The sequence below is a fragment of the Hemiscyllium ocellatum genome, unplaced genomic scaffold (assembly GCF_020745735.1).
Source record: "Hemiscyllium ocellatum isolate sHemOce1 unplaced genomic scaffold, sHemOce1.pat.X.cur. scaffold_150_pat_ctg1, whole genome shotgun sequence".
Lineage (NCBI taxonomy): Eukaryota > Metazoa > Chordata > Chondrichthyes > Orectolobiformes > Hemiscylliidae > Hemiscyllium > Hemiscyllium ocellatum.
Window position 1 is genome coordinate 236,189 of NW_026867794.1, and position 26,370 is coordinate 262,558.

The 26,370-nt window shown below is 40.0% G+C and overlaps 1 long non-coding RNA gene across 2 annotated transcripts in view; it reads left to right on the forward strand.

Annotated features, from left to right (window-relative positions):
- LOC132810063 (uncharacterized) overlaps positions 1-24,935 on the forward strand; it is a 51,127-nt gene extending 26,192 nt beyond the window's left edge. Inside the window, exons 4-6 of one of the 2 annotated variants that reach the window (XR_009642677.1) lie at positions 13,833-13,902; positions 14,952-15,069; positions 24,160-24,935. This is a non-coding gene — a long non-coding RNA (uncharacterized LOC132810063). Of the gene's footprint in view, positions 1-13,832; positions 13,903-14,951; positions 15,070-19,856; positions 19,961-24,159 lie in introns of those variants that run through there. The other variant, XR_009642676.1, reaches the window with a different exon arrangement.
- The last annotated feature ends 1,435 nt before the right edge of the window (positions 24,936-26,370 follow it).

Here is a 26,370-nt window from a genome sequence, read left to right on the forward strand (position 1 = left end):
TTCTTTCTGAGAATTAGTTTCAATCTAAAACCTCCAGTTTCTGACCTCTCTGTTAATGAATAGCTCCTTCCTATTCACTCGATCTGGATTCCTCAGCATCTTATCACTTCAATTAAATCTCAGCTCATCCTCCTCTGAAAACATCCCCAACTTATCCAACCTTTCCTCAGAGCAGACATTCTCCAATCACGGAAACATTCTGATCAATCTCCTCTGTACCCTCTCTGGTGAGAACACATCAACGTGGGGACGCGGAGTGAGTGCAGTACCTTAATCATGGATTAACTTGTGTTCCTGACATTTCCAGTGTCACCTCCGTGTTCTTGTGGTTGTCGCTGATACAAGAAGTGTTCTGGTTTTCCCACGTGGAACTGGATGTGCACTCCATGGGGCTGGGATTCCCTACCATTTGTTAACTAATCCTAAATTAACTTCAGATTAAAACAAGATTATCAGTTACCAAATAATCAACTTCTTTCATTATTCTCAAGTTACTTTTTTAAAATTATTACTATCTAAACACAACAGGCTTTAATTTGCTGAACAAGTATTCAGGTATCTTCTCTGTTAGAATTACTTGAAGATTATTATCTTCAGCTACATTTGGTGAATTGAACACTGTAAATATATGAATATCAAATGGATTTGAGTTTGACGGTAATTAATTTAGTCTGACATTCGTGTTGATTAATATCAATATAAACAGCAATGGGGTTGATTCATACCTGCCCTCTGGGCAATTAGGGATGGGCAGGAAATGCTGCAGGGCCAGCGCTACCCTCATCCTGTGAATGAATAAAGGAAAATAAAAGTCTCTACCCAGTGTGAATGTGTACATGTTCCACAATGCTGTGAACATTCCCAAAGCTAAGTTCTCTATACGCAAAATAACTTGAAGGACTGCCAATACCATTGTTCATTACTTGGTGTGAAAAGAGAAAAAAAAGTCCTTCAAGTTGTGTTTATGAGTAAATTCATTGGTGTCTCAGCAGGATGGCTGCCTGAGGGAATCCCTTACCCTCCTCCCACCCCCCCCCCCCCCCCCCCACACACACACACACACACACACACAGACACACACAGAGCAGGTGAACAGCTTCTCCCCAGTCTGACTGGTTTTGCCCGTTTCCAGGTGGGAATGGGTAAAGAATTCCCTTCTGGCATTCCCCACATTTCCAGAGTCTGTCCCTAGTGTGGCTGCACTAGTGTTTTGATTTCAGATAAGTGCTGGCAGACTGTTATACACACCATTACGCACCCCACCCACCGCCCCCTCCCCTCCCCTTCCCAGAACCCAGTGTAAGGCAGTAAAACATTATCTCCTGCTGAGGAAGGACAGCCTGTGTTAGACTGAGTAGGAACACTGAGCAGATTTACCTCAATGACAATTTAATCGGTGACCAGAGCACGTTAAGCAAGTCCACATAAAATGCATTATAGCACAGAGAGAGGCCCATCAAATCCAAGCTGGCTCTCTGTAGCAGAATCCAATATTCTCATTCCCCATACTTCCCCCAAACTCTGCAATTTTATTTCCCTCGGATCTGATCTAATTGTTTTTATCAATCATTCATCTTCTCTGCTTGCACTACCATAATAGGCAGCATGTTCTGCATATTTCCAGCCAATACAGTCAGCAGAAACACTTGCTCATCTCCCGCTGTATCAAAACTTTACATCTGATCTTAATTCTTGTGCGATCACCTATTGAATACAGATATTTTTTGTCTGCTATATCTAGGTGTGTTATAATCTTATATAGCTCTATCAAAAATATATTCAACTTGTTTAATTCAAAGAAAATACAAGTTTCTTCAAATCAATTCACTGAGTGCATTTTCTTCATCAGTGAACCACACCAGTAAGTCTGTACTCCACACTCTGAAGATCACTCATATCATTCAATATTGATGTCTAATTTGTTCCACAAATCCAGACGAGACAAGTTTTCTGCACAACAGCAGTAGTTTTATTATTGGACAGCTGGCGGGAGTTTCAAAATGTCTCTAAAGTAGCCGAGTGTCTACTTGCAGAGACTGTTCTTCGTGAATCTCTGCCTTACCCACAGAGACAGTATATTTAATAGGAATTAGACAAAGACATATCAGTCACATGGGTGATTGTCATTACATAGTTTAAAGCAGGTAATTATGACCTTACAAAGCTTGATGAATGGCGATGTCCTGTGGTAAAGTGTGAATGGATTACAGAAACTGATTATCGTATTGTTCATGATTATGTGTTGATGGGAAGAGATTAAGGCAGAAGGGTTCTTCCTTCAGTAAATGGGGGATTCACTTACCTATGCTAATATGGAGGGGAGGTAAGACAATGGGAGCGGGAGGCAGTTTAACAGGGTTGTGCCCAGGGCTCTCAGTCTTGTCTGGAAAGGGCAAATTCCTCTGTCTGGGGTTACGGGGGAATCCACATGTGTGGCTGCAATGCGTTCTATTTTGAAGGTACAGTCCGCCTCCCCCTACTGAGGTGTTCTGTCTGTATTGTAAGAGTACAGGCCTCGTACTGTTACAATGCAGCAGTAAGGCTTTTGGCAGGAGAATGTTTAACCCTTGAGTCGCCAATGCATCCTGAAAGAAAGCAAAGTATGGAACTGGCCCCTCTGTGGTATTTTAAATTCCCCATTCTGACCAGGAATCTGGTGACCAGAATTGGATGCAATGATTGACTGTGACCTAACTAGAGCTTTGTCAATGGTCAGCATCTATTCCATGAGTTTGTTATCATTCCCTCTATTAATGAAGCCCAGTATCCTATACATTTACTCAAAACACTTTGTGTTCTCTCTCCTTAAATGATTTGTACACATTGTCCCCATCCTGCTGTCCTGCTCCCTGTGTCTGTTCCAATCAAATATATATTCCCTTTCTGCACTGCTTCTCTCAAAATGCATCAACTTACTGTGTGTTCTAATGAAGAGACATATTCCACTCAAAATATTATCTCTTGCTCGACACATTCTACACGCCCCAGAAAACAGAACAGGACAGCACTGGGATAATCGGCCCACTATGTCTGTACGGATCATGATACCATTCCAAACTAATTCCATCTGCCTGTATATGGTCCATATCCCTGCCAACCCATGTCTGCTTATGTGTCTGCCCAAATGCCTCTTAAACATTGTGATTGTTTCTGCTTTTACCATCTCTCAGGCAAGTACATTCTAGTCACTGACCACCTTCTGCATAAGAAACTTGCCTGACATAACTTCCTTTAAACCTGCACAGACATTGTTGGAAATGCTCAGCAGGTCATGCAGCATCTGTGAAGAAAAATCAGTTAATGTTTCGGGTCTGGTCACACTTCCTCAGAAACGTTATCGCTGATTTCTCTTCACAGATGCTGGTAGACCTGCTGAACTTTTCACAAAAATGTTTTTGTTTTTGGTTTACAGCATCTGCAGTTGTTTTGGTTTTCATTTCCTTTAAACGTCCCCCCTCTCCCCTTAAACCTATGGTCTCTAGAATTTATCATTTCCACCTTGAAAAAGATTCAGATTATTCACTCTGTGCCTCTTGGTTCACCCCGCAGCCACTGACTTTCTAGTGACAACAACCCAAGATGTTCCAACCTCTCCCAATCCAGACAACATCCTGGTAAACCTGTTTTCAACCTCTCCAAAGCCTCCACATCCTCCTTATGTGGTGATCAAAACGGCACACAATACCCCAAAGGTGGCCTGATTACAGTTTTATATTCACTCCCCTGACAGAAGAAGGCAAGCCTGCCATCCACCTCCTTCACCACTTTCAGGGAGCTGTGAACGTGCACCTGAAGATCTCCTCTGTATATCAATGCTGCTCAGGGCCCTTCCGTTTAGTGTATACATTCTTCTTGCAATGTGCCTCCCAAAATGCATCACCACACATTTGTCCAAATCAGATCTATCTGTATTTTCTCCGTATAACCTTCTAACTGATCTTTCTTGCTGTGTCCTTTGACAACATTCCTCACTGTTCACAGCTTCATCAATTGTACCATCTACAAACTTGCTAATTCAGTTGTTTACATTTTCTTGCTAATCACTGATATATGTTGCAAACAACAGATGTCCCAGTTCTGATCCTTGTGGAACAGATGCACTGGCCACAGACCTCCAGCCAGCAACATACCCCTGCACAACTGTTGCTGGGAGAAGTATCAAAGAGGAGCCTGAGTTTAGCAGCGCGGTGACCTTTATACAGCGTTCCTCATTTAAGCATGGTGGGAGAGTTCCCTCTCGAGAACTCTGTGGCTTCCCCAGCCAAGTACAGCTGGGTTTCCTTCATGCTTTCCGGTAATATTTTCACTCGACCTGATCTCCTGGGTTTGGAATGTTAGCTCACAGAATATTTCTGTGCTCCCTTTCCCAGTTTCTGATTCGCTGTCCCTCTGCAACTTCCCCTCTCAGCTCATGCAGTTGCTTTGCCAGTTCATTCAAGAATTGTTTGACCCTATCCTTGCCATTGGACATCTCGGGCACTCCCACTGCCACACCCTGTGGCACCTGCGTAGTCCATCCGGTCACTAATTCAAAGGGGGACTGCCTTGTTCCCTTTGCTGGAGTTGATGTTAATTTAATTAGGATGGTGGGGAGTACTCTAACCCATCTCTGCCTGTCTCTGGGAGGGCCTTAGTCAGACTAGCTTTCAGTGTCTGCTTCATTTCTTCTGCTGTACCTGAGCTCTGGGGGTGGGATGGGAGATGGGATTTCTGTTCAGTACCAAACAGGCCACAGAGCTGTTTAACTACGTTCCCTGTAACATGTGTCCCTTGGTCAAAATCTGCAGGGGAATGCTTCCACCCACTGCGTAAACCTGTTTATTAAGACGCAGCAAGATTTCCTTCCCTGGGATTGGGATGGGTGTCTGTGTCAAATCCATCTGTAATTGTTCCCATGGGCCCCTGGGTCCCTGCTGCTGCCTCCATTTTATCCTGATTGCTTTCAGTGGCTCACACTGTGAACACACTACACACCTTCGACAAAACCTTGCTTTATCTCTCCCTGTTCCAGGCCTCCCCTGTAGTGGAGCATCTGATATTGCATTGTATCCTGCTAAATATGGGCTGACCCATGATATGGTTTTAATAATGTTTGCCTTATACAGTGTGGTGGCACTGCTGGATCATCCAGACTCTGTCTTGTCCTATTACTGCCCCACCTTTTTCCCATTCCTCTTTCTCCTGTTGTGGGACTGTTTCTGGGAATATCTTTAAACCTTCCTCTCTCACTTCTGCAGCTCCTGCCACTGCCATCTCCTCAAATGTCTGCACTGTTTCAGTCAGTATTTTACCTGCCTTATCCACATACTCACTGCCCTGTTGGTGTGGGGTTTCTACTTTCCTGTGAGCTCTAATCTTTATTACTGTTGCTTCATTGGGAAAGTTAGCTGCTTCCACTAACTCTCTGACCGGTTCCTCATGCTCTATGTGGCCCCCAGACAAGGTGATGTACCCTCACCGAGCCCAGACCAACACATGGTCATGAACAATACCAAAGGCATGCTGACTGACTGTGTATATGCTGACTCCCTGACCCCTGGCTAATGTCCGTGCTTCTGTCAGGGCTTGTGATGGTTCTGCCAATCTTGGCCTCCACAAAAGGCCTCCAATAATTAAACAATCTAAAGTTTGCCTTACGCCTTCGCGATGTGCAGATGGATAGTTTTAAAATCATGGTCTTTTGTTCCAATGGGATTATCCCCTCTGCCTTCCTGATTTGATCTCCCTGATATGATGTCCCAGGTACGCCTCTACTTACCTTCCCAGTTGCACTCTCTGTGGGTTAATTTTAAGCCCGGCCTGCCTGAACTGACACAATACTATGTTTAATATTTGGATATGTTCTTTCTCACCAACTGAGGTAATGAGGTGTTGGTAAGATTAAATAGACTAACTCCATCAGCCTTACATCGGTGGAATATTATGGGATCCCTGAGATAACTGGATCCAGGTGTACTGTTTTCCTTTGATAGTAAACATCAGCTTATTCTGCCATTATGGACCAGACCCCATTCACAATATCAAGGGCTGAGACTATATCCTGTTGCGATTTCAATCCATTAAATACAGTGGTGTGGTTTGCTACTGTAGGATACTCTTTAGAGGCGGATTTACTGAGGGAGGTATAATCAATAGTGAGGTGGGATGAGCCGTCTGGATTCAGTGAATTAGTCTGGGATACTGTCGGTCTGACTGTTCCCTGCTTCTCTCAATCTGTTACTGTCACAATGACTGCCTCCTCAGCCCCAGCTTTAATGGGATCCTGTGTGTGTGGGGAGTGAGAGGGCCCTTGATCTTTACAGGATCCACAGATAATAATCCACATTCCTGTTTGAGTTCCCCACACTGCTGTTTGGGACCTAGCTATAACTCCCCAGATTCCCTGACTGTTCCAGTCTCCCTGCAATGCAACTACTCTGAAGATGTCGCCTCTCCTTTGCTTCCTGTCTCAGGCCTGTCCAGGTTGTTCCCATATTACAGTTCAGGTCTCTACATCAATAGTTGCTCCGAGCTGTTCTAAAATGGCAACTCCCAGAATGGTCCCTTCCTCAGTTTCACACTCCCATATCTGAGTATATTTTGCCATATCGGTGATCTGCATCGGATTATTTCATCCAGCTTCCTCGATTCCCTCTCCAAATGCTCTCATTTTAGTAATTGAGAGGGTGGGGGCAAATCCATATCGGTAACTGATATAGCTGCTCTGTATTAATATTTATTAATACAGCAAACACAGCATCAATAAATATTCATGGGCTATGCATGTGCCTACGTGAGCACATGCCACACACAATGTGAACATCTATCTCCCTCTCTCTGCCTCCGTTCCTTGGCTATGTGCCCTTTCCTGCTTCCCTTGTAATATTGTGGGTCTGATTACCCTGCCTGTATTGAATCTATTCTTCTGTGTTTCTGCGTTTGCCTCAGCTCTCATGACCAATTCAGCATTTGGTTAGAATTATCTCCCACTGGGAGTCCCATGTTTATAATTACAGTTAAATGGGGTCCCATGTCATCTTTTAAACACATCAAACCTATTTCATCATCACACTTTGGGGTTTGGTAATCCCCCGTGGTCCTTACACACCTCAGGCTTCCTCTCTGTATGATCCTCGATATTACCCTTGGCTCCATGAGTCACCAAGGTTATTTTAGACCATTCAGCCTGTCCCCTCCCCAGTGTGTCCCTGCAATATCTGTAAATGCCTGGAGGCACTGGTCAGCTGTGCACTGGGGGGGACCGACTCACACCCTCACCCTCTCATTGCAGGGACAGCTTCTGATGTACACGTCAGAGTATCTTGGCCTGAGAGATCTTGGCTGACACCATCATCGGTGAGACTATGTACCTCAATTAAATAATCCATATTGTCTCAATAAGGCCCATTAATACCATTTCTCTATCAGGCTGGGTGTTCATTCACCAACACCTGTCGTTCAGCCGGGTAAACGGTTCAGGTTTGGTTTCTGTCAGTTCCCTTTGTTGCTCCCTACTGTCTAGCCACGTTGAGCTTTGATGCCGAGCGGTGCCATGGACACGGCCTTCTGGGCCTTACAGGGCAGTGGGTCATCCCACCCATTGCCGTCCCTCTGTCCATACGTGGGCGCTTCACCATCTAACCTGTTCTACCCAGTGTCACCATCCTCACTGCCTTCTGAGGAGAGCGGGGCACTAGATACATCCCCCACTGTGACTGCCAGCTGGCCCTTTGGCTTTAAGGCCTCACGTCTGAGAGGCACCACCTTCACTTGTTCCTATTCCCCATAATAATGTAACACATTCTGTCCTTCCAGGAATAACACAGAACAAAATGTGAATTTGGTTTTACTTGAAATATTTATAACTTGACATTCACTTTACAGATCTATAGAGGTGAGAATTGTACTGTGATTATTTAAGTGAATTTAACATGATCATACAGTGAAAATAACTCTTAACGTCAACGACAATGAATGAACTGAATAATATGTGATCATTTGTACCAGTTCTTGCAATGAAAATTTGATTTTATTTTAATGCTTGTCACCCATTACACCATGGGCATTGTTATTAGGGAATAAAGTAATGGAAGAATATCAGAGAAAATCAATAGACTTTAATTTTAGCTTCACTGCAATAATGAACCAAAACAATATTTGGAAATATGGTTAAACTACATAACAAAGTTTCCAGTGTCATTATTGACATGAAAACTATTTTAGTTTGCAAGTTGTTTGGCTCTAAGAATAACTGGAAATGAAATGTGATTATGAATTGACCATTTAAAATGTACTTTGAAGAGAATAATTAGATATATTTTTGGAGGAAATTAGGGATTAATAGTTTAAAAATGTTTGGAGGTTGACTGTGATTATTTGATTGAGAGAGTCTGCATGATTATAAAGACTAATTCACCTTTTTCATTGCATTGTTGGTTTCACTAGAATCTGTTGTGGTCTAAGCTCTTGTTGTGTGCAATGGACTGTCACTAATAGCTTCATTAACCTGCGAGTCTCAGATCAGGTTTCCTTTGTCTGTAAGTCAGTCTGTAAGTGCGCGACACACCTGCTTTTCTGAGGGGAAACAGCGACTCTTTTCAAAGGAAATAAGTGGCAGTTCACACAGCATCGGCAGGGAAGGGTTTTTCTGAAGAATTTCATTGTCTATCTATAAACCGATGGTACCTGTGTTTGTCAGTTTGTGGAGAATTTAGCCCCTTTGTTCTCAGCTGTTTTATACAAGCAGTTGTTTCATTATGTCTTTGCCAAGAATGTTGTTTACTTTCCCCTTTTACTGTGATTGTGCAGGTTAGAATATTCTGTGAATCAATAATGTTCAATAACTGAACATTGAATAGTTTAGACTCTAACAGAGCAGTTGCCTTGTTTTCAGCTAATTATTCATTTTTTTTATTTCCTGGTTGTGTTGAATGTTACAGAAACAGGCTCTGAGCAATGTTTCCATTCACTTGTGTTGGAGCCACTGACAGCCACGTGGTCAGTCAGTTTCAGGCTGATGGATCAGTTTCTCTGTCCTATTAGATGGTGCTCACTTGCTCAGTTTCCGATGGCTCACCTCAGCGTCAGTCCATCAGCTGCTGAAACCCTGCATCCAGCATTTGTTCCCTCTCACCATGACTATTCCAATACAGTCCCAGCTTGTCTCCCACATTCTACCTCCATTACCTCATGATCACTTCAGATTCTACTGTCTGTGTCCTTGCAGCAAGTTGTGTCAGACACCTACCTCAGTTTTAACCTGATCTACATTATGTTCATGAAGAAAATTTCAAAATTTGGTTCACTGCTTTTAAACCTACCCGTGCCTTCTCCCTGTCCTCCCTGTGTAGTTCCACACCTCCCTGGGGTGTCTGCACTTATCCAATTCCAGCTGTGTGAGGGTTTCTTACTTTGTTCTCCTCCCTGTTGGTGGCTTTAGTTTCAGTTGCCTTGAACCTAAACTTGGTCATTCTCTTCCCCCATTCCCTTCAACGCTCCTTAATTCTCCCAGTTTGATCAAGGTTTTGGTTCCCACCCTTTGTACCTCGGGAACAGTCCTGTGGTATCATTGCTGAACTGTTAATGCAGAGACCCAGCGAATATTCTGGGGTCCCTCATTTGAATCCCACCACGACAGATGTGGAACTTCAATTTAATAATCATCTAGAATTATGAGTCTATTGATGAAATTATTCTCGATTGTCAGGAAAAACCCATCTGGATCACTGGTGTCCTTTAGGGAAGGAAGCTGCCATCCTGACCTGGTCTGGCCTACATGTGACTCCTGACCCACAGCAATGTGGTTGGCTCTTATTTGCCCTCTGGGGAATAAATGCTGCCCACAGCCAGTGGCACCTACATCCCAGTGAATGAATTTTAAACAAAGCTCTCAGTCTGGGGATCATGTGAGAGAGAAGCAGAAGGTGACCATTCAGCCCCTCGAGCCTGCTCCACCATTCAATAAGACCAGGCCTGATCTGTTTGTAATTTATATTCCATCACCCCCCCCCCCCAACGTCCCTTAACAAGAATCTATCAACCTGTGTCTTAAAATACTCAGTGAGACGACCATCTGGGGCAGAGAGTTCCAAATTTGCACAGCCCTCTGATGGGAAACAAATATCATCATCGCTGTCCTGAAAGGGTGAACCCAATTTTAAAGCAGTTCCCTCCAGTTCAGGAATGACCCACAAGTGGAAACATCCTTTCCACATCCACCTTATCAAACCATTCAGGATGTTAGATACTTCAGTCATGTCACCCCTCACTCTCCCAAACTCTAACTGTAACAAACCTATCCTGTCCAACCGATCCACATTTTATTTCTGTCACGCCGGGTGTGAGTGGGGTTGAAATGTTATGTTATGTTTATTATGCAGTGAATGTGTTGCTTCACTGTGTGGGGTCTAAGAGTCAACATGAGCCATACTAGCTTCCCTGTCTCACTGTATTACATATATCTTACATCACTGTCGTGTTTCCATCCCTCCCTACCTCATCGAACTAAAAAGAATGACAGAGATCGAGAAAAGTTGTTAGAAAATTTGTTGTTGCATAAAAGGTATTTGGTCTGTTTGTACAGATTGCATTGTAATTGTAGTAACCAGTTAATTAAAAGTTACTGACAAAATATTTTAAGTGGATCTACTGTTGGTGATGGAAATGCTGCTGGTTCATGTAAGAGAGGGCTGGGGTGAATACTGTACTTGGTTTTGATGAGAAAGTTGAGCAAGGTCAGATTCTTTTATCTTTGTCAATAAGGGGCAGAGATTGCAGCCAGGACAGTGTGGAGCTGGTTTTATCTTGTACACATTTTTAAAATATTTATTTGATGTGATGTGGGTGTCACTGACTGAGCCCAGCATTTATTGTCCATCCCTAGTTGCCCTTGAGAAATTGGTGGTGAGCTGTCTTCTTGAGCCGCTGCAGCCTACCTGCTGTGGGTATACAGCACAATACCTTTGGGGTGGGAATTTCCAGGATTTTGACCCAGCGACAGTGAAGGAACAGCTATATATTTCCAATTTGGGGTGATTAGTACCTTATAGTGGAACTTGAAGATAGTTGCCTTTCCATCTAGCTGCTGCCCTTGTCCTTCTCGATGGACGTGGTCATGGGTTTAAAAGGTGCTGGTTAGTGAATTCCTGCAGTGCATCTTGTAGATAGTATACACTGCTGCTACGGAGCATCAGTGGTGGTGCGGGGGTGGATACTTATGGATGCCGTGTCATTCAAGCCGGCTGCTTTGTTCCAGATAGTATCAAGTTTCTTGAGTGTTGTGAGGGCAGCATTATCCAGGCAAGTGGGGAGTATTCCATCACACTCCTGAGTTGTGTCTGGTAGCTGTTGGACAGGCTTTCAGGAGACAGCAGTTGAATTACTCTTGCAGCCACTGTGTCTATGTGGTGAGACCAATTCAGTTTCTGATCAATGATTATTCCCAGGATGTTGATAGTGGGTGTTCAGTGATGGCAACGCCATCAAATGTCATGGGATGTTGGTTAGATTATTTCTTATACGTGATGATCATTGCCTGCATTTGTGTGGGATGTATGTTACTTGCCCCTTGTCAGCCCAAACCTGGATATTGTCCAGATCTTGTTGTACTTGGACTTGGACTGGTACAGTAGCTGCGGAGGGAATTAATTATTAACGTTCAATAACCATGAGATTATGCAAATTCTTTTTTCTATCAAATGTCATGGACTGTATCTTGTGGTCACTCTGATATTCACTTTGGTTATCTCCTTACTCTCTTCCTGATTCAGACACAAATGTCGGATCATCGATCAGGATAAAATTATATAAATTTCTCCTTCTTCAAAGTGCACTGATAGATTTTCAAAATCTAAGTGTTGCTAACATCTAATTATTGTTCCGTTCAGTAGGGGGTATAAATGTGTAATAATGGCTCAGTACATGAAGTAATGTGAAGATATGGCAGTGTACAAACTCACAATGATTGTGAATATCAATTTTTATTTTAACCATATAAACACAGTTGAATTGATTTAATTATATTTGACTTCAATGCTCACATTCATTGTATTTCTGATCACAATAAGAGTGAACTATTTCTTGTGACAAAATTATTTAAAATTCATGTCACTTTTTTATGGACGCAAAATCGAATCAACACCCGTTTGTTCTCTCCTTTACCCATCGCAGTCAAGTTTGAATTGTACTATGCTAGCTTGATGCAGCACGGAAACAGGCCATTCAGGCAGCCCGGCCAGGTTCCCTAAACTAAACTAGCCCCATTTTGTTCCATATCCTTCTGGACGTTTTCTATCCATGTAACTGTCCAAAAGTCTTTTAGATGTTATAATTGTACCAGCCACCGCCTTTCCTCTCACAGCTCATTCCATGTGAGCCAAACACACTTTGTGAAAAAAGTTGCCCCTCAGATCCCTTGTAAATCTTTCCCCCTTACCTTAAATGTAATTTACACTATAGAATCTTTATGACTGCAAAGCTATTAAAAGTTGAGAGGTACTTAGAAGCAGCACAATAACATTCATAGTTTAGTCAGTGAACGGAAGCAAATAAATTCAAGATATTGTGAACATTACAATGAACAACGGATACAAGTTGAGAAAATGTTGGATTGAAAAACAATTCAGAAGACACTTAGATATTTTCTAATCAACTCTGAGGTGCCTTGACACATCTCTGTTGAAGGTTGGAATTGAACCCATACCTCCTGGTCTTTCAGGACAGACATTACCAGAGCCCTTCCTATGCAAGAAGGGCAGGACTATAATCACTTACTTACTGTGGTTACTCACAGGGAAAACTGCTCAAATATTTATTGTGATAATCAGACTGGGTTGTATTCGACAATTCCAGTGTGTAATGGACTGATAAAAGGAATTAGTAATTTCTAAAAATGGTGGAACGAAGCGACAATGATCTGAAATAAATATAAATCTCATGATAATCAAGTAATTAAATATGTTTGAAGCAGTTATTTATGTACTCAAAATTAAACTGCTTTGTAATGCACATGACTTGGAAATAAAGCATTAGTCATTCAAAGTGACTATTAAGCGAAAGATAATTTCCCTCATTTTCACAAACTTGTGATTTCTAAGAATTCAAGATTTATTGTAAAAGAATAGAGCAAACATTTGTTAATTCTGGTTTGTATACACAAGAAACACGTGAAATTAATATAATGTTTAACATGAAAAATACTTAGCTCTTATTGTAATAATCAGAAATATAGAAATGTTAGCATTGAAATGAAATACAATCAATACAAGAACGCAAAAAAAACAGTGGATACTGGACATCAGAAACAAAAATAGCTGATAACAAATTTAAGAATGATGAGAAACCCCTTACTGCAATGTAATTGTGCAATCTGTTGGAAAGAACTGAAATATTGATGTGAAAACTAGTTTGCCATCTCTTAATTGATAGGGCTGATTAATAATCATTTAATTAATATGAGAATTCAAATGAAAGAGAATGAGATAGTTACTATGAGTGTTGGGTGAGAAAACTTTGCTTGATTGCAGGTGTGTTGACCTGAAACGAGTGTAAATATTTCATCATGATACTGGCACTAAGAAATAATAGATCCAACTCTCATGATGGTGTGATAATTGAAATTACCATTAAAGAATAATTAATGTTGGAACTAAACGCTTAAAATGATTCAATATTTTCACAGCAGTTTGTACTAGATATTCAATAAGGTCAGTAAACTGAGAATTAAAATATTGGGTTAATTTCAAAACAAAAATCACACCTTCAGAGATTATTCATCAGAATAGTTTTGACATTGAAAGAAACCTCATTTATTCAAGAATTCTGCATTTTCCTCATTTTCTGTCTTTTTCCCACAGGGATCTGCACTGGAACCCTTCTGTTTGCGGGATAAATATATATAAGTGACATGGATTGAAATCTAATTTGGTGAGTTAATAAGTTTGCAGATGATACAAAGTTCAGTGCAGTTGTGGATAATGTAGAGGGCTGTCAAAGAATGAAGCAGGAAAAAGATAAATTGCAGATATGGGCAGAGAAATTAAAGGCAAAGTTTAATCCATACAACAGTGAGGTGTTTCACTTCGGGAGCTCAAATATTAAGGAAAAGTAGATAATGGCAGGGCCCTGAACAGCTTTGTTGTTCAAAGGGATCTTGGCGTTCAAGACCATGGCTCCCTGAAAGTGACCATGCAAGTAGATAGGGTGGTCAGGAAGGTAAATGGCATGCTTGCCTTTATTGGTCAGGGAACTGGTTACAAGAGTCAGGATGGCATGTTGCAACTTTATAAGACTTTGGTTAAGGCATACTTAAAGTATTGTATTCACTCCTATTCGCCACATTATAGGACGGGTATGGTGGCTTTGGAGAGGGTACAGAGGGCATTTACCAGGATGCTGCCTGGATTTGGAGACGTGAGAAAAACTCAGGTTGCTTTTTTGTGGAGTAGCGGAGGATGGAGGAAGAATTGATGCAAGTCTATTCAATCAGGAGATACGTAAATAGGGCTGACAGTCAAAATGGTTTTCCCAGAGTTGAAACGTCAAAAGTATGTGACATGTGTTTAAGGTTAGGGGAGACAGTTCAAGGGGCATGTGAGGGGCAATTTGTTTTTTACAAAGGGAGTGGTAGGTGTCTGGAATGAACTTCCAGGGTTGGTGGTAGAGGCAGATACATTAGGGCTTTTTAAATGTTCATTTAGATAATTTGGAAGGATATGGACCAAGGGTAGACAGAAGGGGTGAGTTTATTTTGCATTATGTTCCGCACAACGTTATGGGCCAAAGGGCCCATTCCTGTGTTGCACAGATCTTTGAGAGAAAACTCATGTCTAACACATATGACATTTAATCTAATCAATATTTAGTCACTGGTGTCAAAAATAGGAATAAAATAAGTAGAGAATGAACTTGACTCTAATCTAAAGATATATTTTATCATTTGGTAATGCTTTGGTATTTTTTTTCTGAATTATCAGCTTTGATGGAGATGTGTTGAAAATGTTTGCAGTTACTGATCTGCTGAACCAAAATGACCCCTTTTAAACTGATGGTTGGACTAGAAACCTTTTAGAAAACTTGAAAATATTCGGTAAGGTGAGATGCACATCATAATTTAATCCTATATTTCTTATTGACAATACTCCAATAAAACTTTTTTTTTACGTCTATACCAAAAAGATTGATTTTCCATCCCATGCTCATTGGAAATATCTGAATGCCACTCATTTCAACAATCAAAGTAACCATAGCCTCATCGATTCAGAGATATCTAATGACATTTCACCAATAATTACTGTTTATTTTAGAACATTGTATGTTCAAACAGCAATGTGAGATTTCTCTTTAATATTCAGTTCACTGACAGCATATTAATAATTTAGTTATTGCTAAAATCTAATAACTGATCAATCCAGTAAGGGATATAAAAGTGGAATTATGGCTCAGTACATCAACTGATGGAAAGATATTGCAGTGTTCACTCTCCCAATTATTGTGAATATTGATGTATATTTTGATTTGATTTGATTACATTTTTCTTCAACATGAAGGCTTATTGTATTTCTGATCTCAGCAAGGGTTAAATATTTTAAAGCTAAAAATATTCAAATTTGTGACTTTTTTTTTGTAAACACGAGAAAAAAACGTACATGTGTTTGTTCTTCCCTTTGTCAATCAGAGTACATTTTGAATTGTTGGAAGATGTACATTTGTGTAAGGAAGGGGAGCTGCCTGCAGCTGAATAGTCACAGTGAATAATTTTTGTTTTGGTGATTCCACCTGGTGCTAAGCATTCTACTTATCTTTTCATTATCAGAAAAATTGCTTTAAACATATTCAGCAGTTGTATTTTTCATGAATTTACAATAAGCGCCTGATATGTCTATTTATTTGTCCTTCAATTGTCACGATAGTAATTTTTACGTAAGAGCCTATATACTTAGTACCATCATTATTGTGAATTACCATTTCATTCTCAGTCCATTGCATAGAAACAGTCGAATTAATTCCCAGCCCAATTATAGGAGTGGACACTGGTTAGTTTTCATTTGAGTAATCACAATTAATTATAATCCCACCCTTCCTTGGTGGGAACACAATGAAAGGAACCTGTGGAACTCCAGTAGAGTGTCTCCCACGAGACCAGGAAGTGTGCGTTGAGTTCCCATCTTCAACAGAGATGCACCAAAACAGCTTCGAATGGTGATTAGAAAATATCTAAGCAGAGTTTGAATTGCTTTTCAATCCAATTTTGGATTTGCTCTGTCTGTTGTTCATTCCAATAATCACAGAATCTGCAATTTATTATCTTCAGTCATTAATAAATGTATGTATCACATTACATTGTCTCTAAATTTTAGATTTGAGGACACTGTAGTTTTTCAAATTTAAAATATCTAACTAATGACATTCATTTTATTTAATCAAAATACCTTACTACTTCCACTTATCTCACTTTGTGTATGATGGCTTCAATGCATTTTGCTAAGCAATTCTACTCAACATAAAGATTTTATTGACTTTAAATAGTATCTTTAGCACTCGCTTATCAATCTATTCCTAAATCAAAGAATCATAGAGTCATAGAATCCCTACAGTGTTGTAACAGATACTTGGCTCAACAAGTCCACACCGACCCACCGAAGAGTAACCCACCCAGACACATTCCCTTACTCTATTACTCGACATTTCCCCTGACTAATGCACCTAACCTACACATCCGTGAACACTATGGGCAATTTAGCATGGCCAACTCACCTAACTTGCAGACTTGTATACTATGACAATGTTATTGAAATTAATGCTCACACAAAACACTATTCATAAAGCCAGACAATGGTCTCATGATCATTTAATTACTGTTCAGTGGAATAATCTGAGTAACTGTCTTATTGTTCCTGAGATCAATCATCACAGTAAGCATCTGATTATCATTCCCTCCAGTAAATACAATGAGTGTGTTCTGAAATTTCTGTTCTGTAATTATCCAAGATACGTATTGCTCACAGCAGTGTTTATTCTTCATTACGAGTGGCCAAGGATTCTAACAGCCATTGATCTTGATCTTATTGTTACTGAGTGCAGTAACCACAGTAAACATTTGGTTATAATTCTTGCCAATAAATACAAGAGCTATCCTCTTACTTTGCAGCCCAGCAATTACACATGATACTTGTTACTCAAAGTAGTATTTATTCTTTATTACGATTGGCCAAGAGCACTAACAGCAAGACTTGTCAATAGTCCTGATTTGTACATGTTTTCAAATAGGTTTTCAGTCCAATTATTTCAAAAAAAGAGTCATTTGACTTAGTTCAAATGTAGATGTAAACATTTTCGGATCATTTCCATTCAAAGTATTGATTTGCTTATTCGGATCAAACTTGAATTTGCTTCTGTAAATTCAATTTACTGTGTTTTCCATTCATGGAAGCACTCGTTAATTGGTCCTCATTTTCATCTTAAATCTAATGCAAATTTGAAATACTGATTACAGTGAAAATTATATGAATTGTGGGTGGCATGGTGGCACTGCTGCCTCACAGCGCCAGGGACCCTGTTTCAAATTCCACCTCAGGCAACTGTCTGTGTGAAATTCGCACATTCTCCCCCGTGTCTGTGTGGGTTTCTTCCGGGTGCTCCGGTTTCCTCCCACAGTCCAAAAAAATGGACAGGTTAGGTGAATTGACCATACTAAATTGCCCGTAGTGAAGTGGTAAATGTAGGGAAATGAGTCTGGGTGGGTTGCTCTTCGGAGGGTCAGTGTGGACTTGTTGGGCCAAAGGGCCTGTTTCCACACTGTAAGTAATCTAATCTAATCTAATCTAATCTAATCTATAAATGTGTGGTCTCTAAAAGAAAGCCATGGAAGGCTAGATAGAATTCTTGAACAGCCTGTATATTTGAATGAAAAAAACAATTCCTTCCAAAAAACAAAGTTAAATAATCACACAAAACCAGGTGATGGTCCAAGGGGTTTATTTGGAAGCGCTAGCTTTCGGAGTGCTGCTCCTTCAACCAACTGATGAAGGAGCAGCGCTCTGAAAGCTAGTTCTTCAAAATAAACCTGTTGGTTCATAACCTGGTGGTGCTTGATTTTTTTAACTTTGTACAGCCCAATCTAACACTGGCACCACCAAATCATTCCAAAAACACTCTACATATGTACCTTTTAACAATTCAACAATCCTGCAGCAGGATTACAATTCTCAGTTTATCTATTTTAATAAATATCTAATCAATATCTAACACCTACTGGAAAAAATAAATCATTTTATCTGTTAAAACACAAGATTTAATTATCAATTCATTGTTATCACTGTATGTAAACTATATTTTCACTCTCCAGTGATGTGAGGTGACCCTTGGACAGAAATTATACATTCTAAATTCACCTACAGCCAGATAAATCGGGACAAACACAAAATTAATCAAACTAAGTCAAACAGCAGCGAGAATCAATCAGTTCCAGGATGACCCAAATTTTCTAACACCTTGACTTCCAGCCAATGCCTGAGCATTATATACCTCTCTTGAAAGTGTCAACAATGAAGGGTTTTTGCACCAACACATTGAATGCTTTGAATCCAGCTAATGACCACATTAGACATTTGTCACAAAACTATTGAACATTGGGTGGCACGGTGGCACAGTTGTTAGCACTGCTGCCTCACAGGGCCAAAGACCCGGGTGCAGTGCCCGCCTCAGGTGACTGACTGTGTGGAGCTTGCACATTCTCCCCGTGTCTGCGTGGGTTTCCTCTGGGTGCTCCGCTTTTCTCCCACAATCCAAAAATGTGCAGGTTAGGTGAATTGGCCATGCTAAATTGCCCATAGTGTTAGGTGAAGGAGTAAATGTAGGGGAATGGGTCTGGGTGGGTTGCGCTTCAGTCGGTCCGTGTGGACTTGTTGGGCCAAAGGGCCTGTTTCCACAGTGTAAGTAATCTAATCACTTTCCAAATCATGGAAAATATATCAAAGGTCTTGAAATCAAAGTGATCACTGCACATAAAGCCATAAGATGGTCTTCAAGGCCACCCGATAATTGTTCAGTGAAAAACCTTTTGTCAGTATCATATTGTTCTCAGGATAAGTAAACACAGCAGGCAGCACGCTATCACATCATCCCAAAGATATGCAAGAGATACCTTCTTATAATTTACACACCACATGTTCCCATGCCAATAATCACACTTCATTATTTGTGACTGAGGATGCTGAAAGTAACATGTATCGAGATAAAGGAATTCCTAAATATAGGCGAGTTTTCTGATAAGTTCCCTCCAGTCATCATGTTAAGAAAATGTAATTGTGGCTAAGTACATTGTGAACAGATCCCCATTAAACCTTTTCACGTGTTTACTCAGAGACACTATTGAAACATTTCCTCTTTAAATGCTGTTGACTGTATTTCGCTATAATAACCATGTTCCTTATCGATTTATTTTCTTTGTAATGCTGACACAAATGACTGAATATTGATGACATGGAAAATTGAATGGATTATATATTGTATTTCCACAGAAGAAAAGCTGAGACAGCAAGTAAAGATTGCAGGAGTATCTGAGAATGTTGAATGACCAAACAGTTCTGATCAATAATCACTGCATATCGAATGTATTTTCCAAACCATCATGCCAGCATTCTAGTTCTCAGCTCACTGATACTAATTACTGTGTCATCGATATCAGAGCAAACTCGTTTGGAAATATTGAATCATTTAATGTGTCAGCATTCTAAAATAAATTACCAATTCATTGTTAGACCAACATCACACAATAATTCTGTTTAAGTTTAGTAACAAATATCATGAGATTCACATTTCAATTTAAACCATTATTTCGTCGTGCCAATTTTACACAGCAAAATGGATCTTTTTTCCAGGTCAACACAACCATGAACCAAGCAATGATTCCTCATCCAACACTCACAGGAAATATCTGATGCCTTCTCATTTGAATGTTCAGAGAAATCATTGGATTAATATTACAAATGAAGATACGTCTAATTGTTTTAGACTCCAATCATTAATGTTCATTTCTACATGTTACAGATAGCAATATGAAGTTTCTAATTATTTTAAGTTTGCAGTAACCTGTTTTAAGACAATTTTTTCCTTATATCTAATATTTAATCATTGATGAAATCCATTATATTTGGCTTTAAGTGTGGAATTAAGTCTCAGTGACGTAGGCATATTGCACGGTATTGTTCCCTAATGGTAGCGAATGCAGATTTGTATTTTAATACTGAAATCCTGGTTGATTTGCTGTTGTAGGGGTGCCCTGCCCCATCTGGAATAGAATGACCTATGTTGGCTCATACGAAATGTCTGACAAACAAAAAGACGCAACCTGCCCTAGAATTAAAACACAAGATGGCGGAGGAGAGATAAACTAACAGTCTGTTCCAATCTTGATGAAAGAAAATAATATTTTGTAAAATCCTACTCCAAGTCCATAAGTATGCCAGTCCAGACAGTAATATTCCAGACAGTAATAAGAACATGCCAGATACAGAAAAACGACCAACCCTGACATTCATTAATGAAAGAATAATTGTCCCAGTGAATGAATAAACACCAGCTGCAGCATACAGCCCAGTTAACTTTCACAGCAGCTATCAGGGCAACAGACAGGGTTCATTTGTCAGAAACAGTTACTATTTTAAAGTTGCTCAGAACATTAAAAATACTTCTAATTGCAGATTCTTGAGAATTGTGGACAAGGCAGAGTTTGAGGCTGGAAGGAGTGTAATAATTAACTTTGTAAACTGAAGAAATAAGATACATTGAGAGATACCAATGCCGGAAGATTTTAGGAGCTTTTAAACATCATGAAACAATAGGAAGCTGGGGCTATCCATAACAATGTCCATCTGAGATTAGGTGTTCTACAGGATCGGATGTCTGTATAAGGAGTGAAGGATTGTAACCACACTGCATGTGGCCATTGTAATACAGCAAGTGTGTACAATTACTGCTTTTTACTGTACACGTTACAGTGTGTCATGGACCTACTTTCTGAGATTGGCCTTGGGGGATGATCCCTGCAAGGCATTAAAAAAGGTCCCCCACAGTAGGCTATTGTACAAACTGCAGAGGAATGGGATTGTGGGAGATACAGCAGTTTGGATCAGTAATTGGCTTGCTGAAAGAAGACAGAGGGTGGTGGTTGATGGGAAATGTTCATCCTGGAGTCCAGTTACCAGTGGTGTACCGCAAGGGTCGGTGTTGGGTCCACTGCTGTTAGTCATTTTTATAAATGACCTGGCTGAGGGCGTAGAAGGGTGGGTTAGTAAATTTGAAGACAACACTGAAGTCAGTGGAGTTGTGGATAATGAGGAAGGATGTTGTACGTTACAGAGAGACATAGAAAAGATGCAGAGCTGGGCTGAGAGGTGGCAAATGGAATTTAATGTGGACAAGTGTGAGGTGATTCACTTCGGTTGGAATAACTGTAATGCAAAGTACTGGGCTAATGCTAAGATTCTTGGGAGTGTAAATGAGCAGAGAGATCTCAGTGTCCAGGTACACAGATCCTTGAAATTTGCCACCTAGGTTGACAGGCTTGTTAAGAAGGCATACAGTGTTTTAGCTTTTATTAATAGAGGGATCGAGTTCTGGAACCATGAGGTTATGCTGCAGCTGTACAAAGCTCTGGTGCAGCTGCACTTGGAGTATTGTGTACAGTTCTGGTCACTGCATTATATGAAGGATGTGGAAGCTTTGGAAAGGGTGCAGAGGAGATTTACTAGGATGATATGGAGGGAAGGTCCTACAAGGAAAGGCTGAGGGACTTGAGGCAGTTTTCGTTGGAGAGAAGAAGGTTGAGAGGTGACAATAGAGACATATACGATAATCAGAGGGTGAGATAGGGTGGACAGGGAGAGCATTTTCCAAGATGGGGAGCACAAGGGGGCATAACTTTAAATTGAGGGGTGATAGATATAGAACAGATGTCAGAGGTAGTTTCTTTACTCAGAGCGTAGTTAGGGTATGGAATGCTTTTTTGCCACCTCCAAACGGACCCACCATAGGGATATATTTCCCTCCCCTCCCCTATCAGTGTTCCGAAAAGACCACTCCCTCCGTGACTCCCTCGTCAGGTCCACACCCCCTACCAACCCAACCTCCACTCCTGGCACCTTCCCCTGAAACCGCAAGAAATGCAAAACATGCGCCCAGACCTCCCCCCTTACTTCCCTCCAAGGCCCCGAGGGATCATTCCATATCTGCCACAAATTCACCTCCACCTCCAGACACATCATTTATTGCATCCGCTGCACCCGATGTGGCCTCCTCTATAATGGGGAGACAGGCCGCTTACTTGCGGAATGTTTCAGAGGACACCCGGACCAACCAACCCAACCACCCCGTGACTCAACACTTCAAATCCCCCTCCCACTCCACCAAGGGCATGCAGGTCCTTTGACTCCTCCATCGCCAGACCATAGCAACACGACAGTTGGAGGAGGAGCGCCTCATCTCCCGCCTAGAAACCCTCCAACCACAAGGGATAAACTCAGATTTCTCCAGTTTCCTCATTTCACCTCCCCCACCTTGTCTCAGTCAAATCCCTCGAACTCAGCACCGCCTTCCTAATCTGCAATCTTTTCCTGACCTCTCCTCCCCACCCCATTCCAGCCTTATACCCTCAACTTGACCTCCTTCCACCTATCGCAATTTCAATGCCCCTCCCCCAAGTCCCTCCTTCTTACCTTTTATCTTAGCCTGCTGGACACACTTTCCTCATTTCTGAAGAAGGGCTTATGCCCAAAACATCAATACTCCTGTTCTTTGGATGCTGCCTGACCTGCTGCGCTTTTCCAGCAACACATTTGCAGCTCTGATCTCCAGTATCTGCAGTCCTCACTTACTCCTATGGAATGCTTTGCCTGGAACTGTAGTAGATTCGCCAACTTTAAGTACATTTAAGTTGTCATTGGACAAGCATATGGAGGTACATGGAATAGTGTAGGTTGGATGGGCTTCAGATTAGTATGACAGATCGGCACAACATTGAGGGCCGGAGGGCCTGTACTGCACTGTAATGTTCTATGTTCTATGTTAACTTGTTGCAGCATAGATAAACATCTTCCACTTCCCAGAGTTCTGCCTGCCTTCTGAGTCTTCATTCAGTGGAAACCACTCCTGCAGTTATGCTGACACTTCAATTCAATATAAACACTTACTTTGTGTGAAATTATTACTTTCAGAGCAAAATAATTTCCATGTTAAAATTGTTTTACTTTTTATGTGTGCAAAAAAACAATGTAGGTACATCCATTTGTTCTTTAGTTCAACTAACACTAAATTTTAATTTATTGGAAACACTACACTGGGGTGAAAAGAACGATTCTTCAGCTCAAATCTCACATTAAATGGCTGTTTCTATTTTTCAAATCCTATGACCTCCAAAACAATATTTATTTAATTTCATAAGCAGAAAAAGAAACTGCTTTTGAAATGTTGAGATCGTTTCTTTTTCTTCCAACATTAGTTGTCAATGAAAAATAATCCCACAATTATCAGTCATTTGGTACGAAATGACTCCTGGGACCAAATGTCATTAACACTACCTTTCCTTCCCAATCATACTCACTTTCCTGGCCTAATTAGTCTGACCTGCTGTGCTTTAACTGGCAACACATTTTCAGCTCTGATTATTGTCTTCCTAATTCTGACATAAATGTCGAAACATTTGTCACGGTAAAAATGGCATTAATTAAATGGACATGACTCTACAAAAAAAATCGATTGTTGGTCAGTGTTTCTTAATTATTAAAGCCACCTTTTAATGTTAATTTTGAGTTTATTAGTATTAATGAATATACAATCGATATCAGAGCAAAGCGCATTCAAAATATTAAGTCAACTTATCTATCAGGATTTTAGAAACAATTATCAATTACAGTAATTACACAACATTTTAGCTTAGAATTTGTAACAAGCGTGTGATTGTCACCTTGCCCATTATGGTTGGGAAAGTTATGAAGGAATCTTGTGCAGCTCTGTTATTGTCTCTGCTACCACACCAGTAGGCACAGTTTCAATTCCCACCTTGTACAGAATTCTGATTCGAAAATATCTAAAAATCAATTGAATTGCCTTCCAAATCAATATTCGATATGCTTACATCTGTTGTTCATTCCAATAATCACAGTATTTGTTATTTACTTTTTTCAGGTCACTAATAACAGAATGTATCTAATTCCACTCAATCAATATTCCTTGGAAAATATTTGAAAATATTGCAGTCATAAGGATGAAATATAAGAAGTAATTATATTCATTGATTTTGTTTTGTTCTGAAGAGCTTAGTTCGGACAACACATAGAACTTGATGCTCCAGTGCTACAAATATTAGAAAATAATATTGTTCTTCTTCAGTAAAATAAACAAATGCCACTTGCTATTATTTATCATTTTTTAGTTATTGATCTGTTTGTGAATTGTGTGAAATGTTTAGTTTTCCACTCACCTATTTATGTTGAATGTAAGATTGAAATGCTGTGAAAATATCAGGGTGTGTTCGTTTGAAAATTGACTTTACATATTTCTCAATTACCTCATTTATTGCATGATGTCTTAAGTGTGTTTTGCTCAGCAATTCTAGTAAATATTTAGAAATGTCTAATCTTAAATAAGATCCTTCACACCCAAATATCAGTCTGTTCCTAATTCATGTAAATACCTTTATTTTATTGAAATCAATGTTAACACAAAACATTGCACATAAAGCAATACAAAGGTCCTTATCACCACCTGATTACTGAGTAAATACCTTATTGTTCCTGAGACTAATAACAACAGTAAGCATTTGTCTACTATTCCCTGCAGTAAGTGCAATTGATATCTTATGTTTCAGTCCAGTCATCAATGATGATTTATATTGTTTCAACCAATAATTCTACTTTATCATGGACATTGACTGTAATTCAAGAACATTGGGAACAAACGTTTTGTCATTCTAACAATTTTTAAGCTTTTTGTTGTGTGCAACAGACAATTCAAATTATAACCATTTTGTTGCAATTCAACAAACGCTTCATTTCAAATTTGTGAAATTCCTACATTTTTGCAAAAAGGTATGTTTCATATTAAAGGACTGCTTTTTCAAATCATGTGTGCTACAAAATGATTATTGCTTTCATTTCATTGTAAGAAAAGAACAGCTTTGATCACGTCGATTGTTTTTTGCCGTTTCTATTCTGACGTTATTCATCATTGTACAATAATGACAAAATTATTAAAATTGCTTTGTATACCACATGTTGTTGACTACATTGTTTGTTCAATTTCTTTGGGCGGCACGGTGGCACAGTGGTTAGCACTGCTGCCTCACAGCGCTTGAAGACCCGGGTTCAATTCCCGACTCAGGCGACTGACTGTGTGGAGTTTGCACGTTCTCCCCGTGTCAGCGTGGGTTTCCTCCCACAGTCACAAAGATGTGCGGGTCAGGTGAATTGGCCATGCTAAATTGCCCGTAGTGTTAGGTAAGGGGTAAATGTAGGGTATGGGTGGGTTTCGCTTCGGCGGGTCGGTGTGGACTTGTTCCGAAGGGCCTGTTTCCACACTGTAAATCTAATCTAATCTAATCCTGTTCACTTTCATGATCTACTAATTCTCTTCCTAATTCTGACACAAATGTTTAAACATTCATCATAATATTAATCATATAAATCAATGTAACACATCTCTACAAGGAGTTCAGTGGATGGAAATTCACAATTCTTGTATAATGTATATTTTTGTGTTAAAAAGAAGAATCTTGTTCAATAATCACTGCATGGCCTCATTTTTCTATCTTCAATCCATAAAACTAGGTCCTATTCCTCAGTTTACTGATCTTAATAAATATTCAATCAACATCACAGCAAAGTGCTTTTGAAATATTGAATCATTTTAATTCTTCATGTCCAACACTAATTAGCAAGACATTGTCATTACAATAATGGCACAATTTTTAAGAAAGCCTTTTGAACAAATATAGTAAGATTCACATTTAAATTTAATCCATTGTTGCTTAGTACTAATACTCCAGTGTGAAAATGCATTTATTTTGCAGGTCACCTATCCCACAACAGGACCAATGACTTTCCATCCAACATCATTGCAAATATCTGATGTTTGCTCATTAGAATGATCAGCCTTAATCTCAGCCTTAAAATACAGGGAACTGTAATTACTTTTCACTGAATTAATTCCAGTTCATTTCCAGACATCGCTCAGTCCCATAGCAAAATGAGGTTTCTCGTTATTACTTAATACATTGATAGACTTTGACGATTTAATTGTTGTTGTTATCTAATAATTTTTAATACTCATTCAATCCAGTACATTGTGCAAATGTGGAATTACGACACAGTACATGAACTACTGTAAAGATTTTGCAGG